Here is a 6,970-nt window from a genome sequence, read left to right as displayed (position 1 = left end):
AAACAACATTCCATAGAAGTAATTTTGAACTTACTTCATGGTAAGGGTGTCATCCCAGGTTGAAAAAGAACACCATCAGAACTGCATGTGGATGCTTGTTTATCCAGATGTTCATAGACATGCATAGTTCAGGCTTCAGCCATCTGTGTGGTAATAATGCAATCAACTTTTGCTTGTCTTCTCCCACATTTTAAAACACATTTAAAAAAGCTGTTAAAAAACCTGAAAGTTAAAGCATTTCAAATAGGACACACAATTCACGCCATTATTTAGTTACCGATCACGAGTAATAAAAAAGTAGATTGAAACTACTTCTCCTTGATCCGCGTTGCTCATTCGCGTATTCTACCTCTCGCGATACTTTTCTGACTCGCACAGATTGAAATGATTTTGAAAATGAACTTTAATTTGAGCAACGCATTGACTGCCATCTCCTGGTGGTGAGTAATTAACGAAAACAAAGTGGGCATGCAGTCTTCAAATTTTGCTTTCAATGTACTAAAAGAGGAGATTATTTAGGCGCTAACACGAAATATTGACACACGATGCAAAACTCGCTCGAAATTCTTGAGACGAAAAAGATAATTTAGTCGTTACAGTTTGAATGAAATTTTAGGTCAAAAACTTAAAGAGGCATGAAATTTCACAAGTTTTATAAAAATGAAATTTTTCTCCAAACAGTAAATAGGAAATGTTTTAGAATAAAGTAATTTGTTTAATTGTGAGACATGACAAATTAGAAAACAGCCAAACATATTGGAACATCTTACATCTCAACCCATTAAATTACCAAATTAACAAAATGGAAGTAATTATGGGTAAGTACAGATATTGCACCATGGCAGCTCATGTACTGAAAACACTGCCCTACTTCACTTCATTTGACAATATTTCGGTACTTTACATGTCATACTGGTTTGTAAAGCCCTGGAATACATGTAAACATGTACATCACTCTGTCTTTCGGGTTTATAAGCTTGAACTGAAGATCAGTTCTGTACACAAAATACACTTGATATGATTTAGATTTCTAAATTACCTCAAACAAAAAATACTATTTTCCAAAATTTCAACCCTAGGCATCCTCATATGGCCTTTAAATATTTGAAAGGAAAAATTTCCAAATCCATTTTAGCTAAATATGGACATAGATATCCATTTCAAAAGAAAGTTTCAAGTTCTCATCAAAGTCTGCAGTTCACCGCCTTTTGAACTCTGGTTTTCTTCTTCTTCTTCAGGAAATAGAGTCATACACCAGTGCCAAATGCTGTGTACTCTATGAAAACAAAACAAAAACACATCCAGAAATCACAGATGTGGGAAAAATGATTGTATTTGAGTAACACTGAACCCCACTTAAACCCTCTTGTGATCTCAGGTTTCTCCAAAAGAGTGAGCCAATACAAGAATTATTTAAGCAATAAAAATTATACATACATGTATGTTAACTGATGTAGCACAACCTGCAACAAATAATTGTGCTCCCATGGATTTTTTTTTTTTTTTTTTTTTTATCTTTTGTTATCTTTTTTTTTTTTTTTTTTTTTTTTTTTATTTTTTGTTATCGTACCATGGAAGTAAAATCATTTTGCATCAATTGGCTATTTATACTCGATTTCTATAAAATCACAACTTTAAAATAAAATGCTCTCCATTTTGTCTATTTACTGTCATTTCATAATGTGTTTTCTGTCCTCAGATTACCCTTTATTTGACATTTGGTATAGTCATCCATTTCCTTACATTTACATTTGACTTGGAGAAAAAAGGGTGCCCCTCTTCATGCCCACGTGTACAAATCAGTACATCTTAAGTGTCTGGCATCTATTGGAATCTGCAATTGGCATATTTCATGTGCAAACACAGGGCGTTTTATGCACACAGATCCTCATTTTGTCTTGTTCATACGACACTCCTGTAAGATAAAGGTTGTACCACACAGTCGGAGATACTGGGTCCTATTTATATACCCCGGGGGTCCCACGGGGGTGGGGAGGGCCTAAGAGATGAAGTAAGGTGTTGTCCATGTACTGTCAAGAGATAATTTCTCTATAAAATTCTGCCTAAACAAACGGATGCCACCAATTGATAAGTGCATCTATACTGCAACACACAAACATTTAGTCTTATGAAAAAGAAAAACATAGAAATTATTTCTTAAAATGTTTTTCGCACATCTTCTTCTTGAACTAAATAAATGTGTCAAGTTTCATTAAACTTTCACTATAAATGTAGGAGATCACGCAACCACAAAATAATGTTGCTTCAAATTAAACAACATTCCATAGAAGTAATTTTGAACTTACTTCATGGTAAGGGTGTCATCCCAGGTTGAAAAAGAACACCATCAGAACTGCATGTGGATGCTTGTTTATCCAGATGTTCATAGACATGCATAGTTCAGGCTTCAGCCATCTGTGTGGTAATAATGCAATCAACTTTTGCTTGTCTTCTCCCACATTTTAAAACACATTTAAAAAAGCTGTTAAAAAACCTGAAAGTTAAAGCATTTCAAATAGGACACACAATTCACGCCATTATTTAGTTACCGATCACGAGTAATAAAAAAGTAGATTGAAACTACTTCTCCTTGATCCGCGTTGCTCATTCGCGTATTCTACCTCTCGCGATACTTTTCCGACTCGCACAGATTGAAATGATTTTGAAAATGAACTTTAATTTGAGCAACGCATTGACTGCCATCTCCTGGTGGTGAGTAATTAACGAAAACAAAGTGGGCATGCAGTCTTCAAATTTTGCTTTCAATGTACTAAAAGAGGAGATTATTTAGGCGCTAACACGAAATATTGACACACGATGCAAAACTCGCTCGAAATTCTTGAGACGAAAAAGATAATTTAGTCGTTACAGTTTGAATGAAATTTTAGGTCAAAAACTTAAAGAGGCATGAAATTTCACAAGTTTTATAAAAATGAAATTTTTCTCCAAACAGTAAATAGGAAATGTTTTAGAATAAAGTAATTTGTTTAATTGTGAGACATGACAAATTAGAAAACAGCCAAACATATTGGAACATCTTACATCTCAACCCATTAAATTACCAAATTAACAAAATGGAAGTAATTATGGGGAAGTACAGATATTGCACCATGGCAGCTCATGTACTGAAAACACTGCCCTACTTCACTTCATTTGACAATATTTCGGTACTTTACATGTCATACTGGTTTGTAAAGCCCTGGAATACATGTAAACATGTACATCACTCTGTCTTTCGGGTTTATAAGCTTGAACTGAAGATCAGTTCTGTACACAAAATACACTTGATATGATTTAGATTTCTAAATTACCTCAAACAAAAAATACTATTTTCCAAAATTTCAACCCTAGGCATCCTCATATGGCCTTTAAATATTTGAAAGGAAAAATTTCCAAATCCATTTTAGCTAAATATGGACATAGATATCCATTTCAAAAGAAAGTTTCAAGTTCTCATCAAAGTCTGCAGTTCACCGCCTTTTGAACTCTGGTTTTCTTCTTCTTCTTCAGGAAATAGAGTCATACACCAGTGCCAAATGCTGTGTACTCTATGAAAACAAAACAAAAACACATCCAGAAATCACAGATGTGGGAAAAATGATTGTATTTGAGTAACACTGAACCCCACTTAAACCCTCTTGTGATCTCAGGTTTCTCCAAAGGAGTGAGCCAATACAAGAATTATTTAAGCAATAAAAATTATACATACATGTATGTTAACTGATGTAGCACAACCTGCAACAAATAATTGTGCTCCCATGGATTTTTTTTTTTTTTTTTTTATCTTTTGTTATCTTTTTTTTTTTTTTTTTTTTTTTTTTTTTTTTTGTTATCGTACCATGGAAGTAAAATCATTTTGCATCAATTGGCTATTTATACTCGATTTCTATAAAATCACAACTTTAAAATAAAATGCTCTCCATTTTGTCTATTTACTGTCATTTCATAATGTGTTTTCTGTCCTCAGATTACCCTTTATTTGACATTTGGTATAGTCATCCATTTCCTTACATTTACATTTGACTTGGAGAAAAAAGGGTGCCCCTCTTCATGCCCACGTGTACAAATCAGTACATCTTAAGTGTCTGGCATCTATTGGAATCTGCATTTGGCATATTTCATGTGCAAACACAGGGCGTTTTATGCACACAGATCCTCATTTTGTCTTGTTCATACGACACTCCTGTAAGATAAAGGTTGTACCACACAGTCGGAGATACTGGGTCCTATTTATATACCCCGGGGGTCCCACGGGGGGTGGGGAGGGCCTAAGAGATGAAGTAAGGTGTTGTCCATGTACTGTCAAGAGATAATTTCTCTATAAAATTCTGCCTAAACAAACGGATGCCACCAATTGATAAGTGCATCTATACTGCAACACACAAACATTTAGTCTTATGAAAAAGAAAAACATAGAAATTATTTCTTAAAATGTTTTTCGCACATCTTCTTCTTGAACTAAATAAATGTGTCAAGTTTCATTAAACTTTCACTATAAATGTAGGAGATCACGCAACCACAAAATAATGTTGCTTCAAATTAAACAACATTCCATAGAAGTAATTTTGAACTTACTTCATGGTAAGGGTGTCATCCCAGGTTGAAAAAGAACACCATCAGAACTGCATGTGGATGCTTGTTTATCCAGATGTTCATAGACATGCATAGTTCAGGCTTCAGCCATCTGTGTGGTAATAATGCAATCAACTTTTGCTTGTCTTCTCCCACATTTTAAAACACATTTAAAAAAGCTGTTAAAAAACCTGAAAGTTAAAGCATTTCAAATAGGACACACAATTCACGCCATTATTTAGTTACCGATCACGAGTAATAAAAAAGTAGATTGAAACTACTTCTCCTTGATCCGCGTTGCTCATTCGCGTATTCTACCTCTCGCGATACTTTTCCGACTCGCACAGATTGAAATGATTTTGAAAATGAACTTTAATTTGAGCAACGCATTGACTGCCATCTCCTGGTGGTGAGTAATTAACGAAAACAAAGTGGGCATGCAGTCTTCAAATTTTGCTTTCAATGTACTAAAAGAGGAGATTATTTAGGCGCTAACACGAAATATTGACACACGATGCAAAACTCGCTCGAAATTCTTGAGACGAAAAAGATAATTTAGTCGTTACAGTTTGAATGAAATTTTAGGTCAAAAACTTAAAGAGGCATGAAATTTCACAAGTTTTATAAAAATGAAATTTTTCTCCAAACAGTAAATAGGAAATGTTTTAGAATAAAGTAATTTGTTTAATTGTGAGACATGACAAATTAGAAAACAGCCAAACATATTGGAACATCTTACATCTCAACCCATTAAATTACCAAATTAACAAAATGGAAGTAATTATGGGGAAGTACAGATATTGCACCATGGCAGCTCATGTACTGAAAACACTGCCCTACTTCACTTCATTTGACAATATTTCGGTACTTTACATGTCATACTGGTTTGTAAAGCCCTGGAATACATGTAAACATGTACATCACTCTGTCTTTCGGGTTTATAAGCTTGAACTGAAGATCAGTTCTGTACACAAAATACACTTGATATGATTTAGATTTCTAAATTACCTCAAACAAAAAATACTATTTTCCAAAATTTCAACCCTAGGCATCCTCATATGGCCTTTAAATATTTGAAAGGAAAAATTTCCAAATCCATTTTAGCTAAATATGGACATAGATATCCATTTCAAAAGAAAGTTTCAAGTTCTCATCAAAGTCTGCAGTTCACCGCCTTTTGAACTCTGGTTTTCTTCTTCTTCTTCAGGAAATAGAGTCATACACCAGTGCCAAATGCTGTGTACTCTATGAAAACAAAACAAAAACACATCCAGAAATCACAGATGTGGGAAAAATGATTGTATTTGAGTAACACTGAACCCCACTTAAACCCTCTTGTGATCTCAGGTTTCTCCAAAAGAGTGAGCCAATACAAGAATTATTTAAGCAATAAAAATTATACATACATGTATGTTAACTGATGTAGCACAACCTGCAACAAATAATTGTGCTCCCATGGATTTTTTTTTTTTTTTTTTTTTTTATCTTTTGTTATCTTTTTTTTTTTTTTTTATTTTTTTTTTATTTTTTGTTATCGTACCATGGAAGTAAAATCATTTTGCATCAATTGGCTATTTATACTCGATTTCTATAAAATCACAACTTTAAAATAAAATGCTCTCCATTTTGTCTATTTACTGTCATTTCATAATGTGTTTTCTGTCCTCAGATTACCCTTTATTTGACATTTGGTATAGTCATCCATTTCCTTACATTTACATTTGACTTGGAGAAAAAAGGGTGCCCCTCTTCATGCCCACGTGTACAAATCAGTACATCTTAAGTGTCTGGCATCTATTGGAATCTGCATTTGGCATATTTCATGTGCAAACACAGGGCGTTTTATGCACACAGATCCTCATTTTGTCTTGTTCATACGACACTCCTGTAAGATAAAGGTTGTACCACACAGTCGGAGATACTGGGTCCTATTTATATACCCCGGGGGTCCCACGGGGGGTGGGGAGGGCCTAAGAGATGAAGTAAGGTGTTGTCCATGTACTGTCAAGAGATAATTTCTCTATAAAATTCTGCCTAAACAAACGGATGCCACCAATTGATAAGTGCATCTATACTGCAACACACAAACATTTAGTCTTATGAAAAAGAAAAACATAGAAATTATTTCTTAAAATGTTTTTCGCACATCTTCTTCTTGAACTAAATAAATGTGTCAAGTTTCATTAAACTTTCACTATAAATGTAGGAGATCACGCAACCACAAAATAATGTTGCTTCAAATTAAACAACATTCCATAGAAGTAATTTTGAACTTACTTCATGGTAAGGGTGTCATCCCAGGTTGAAAAAGAACACCATCAGAACTGCATGTGGATGCTTGTTTATCCAGATGTTCATAGACATGCATAGTTCAGGCTTCAGCCATCTGTGTGGTAAT

The sequence above is a fragment of the Perna viridis genome, chromosome 14 (genome assembly GCF_037379345.1).
Source record: "Perna viridis isolate PV_CMFRI_1.1 ecotype Kerala chromosome 14, ASM3737934v1, whole genome shotgun sequence".
NCBI lineage: Eukaryota > Metazoa > Mollusca > Bivalvia > Mytilida > Mytilidae > Perna > Perna viridis.
The sequence above is the reverse complement of the archived record's forward strand: the minus strand, read 5'-3'. Positions refer to the sequence as shown.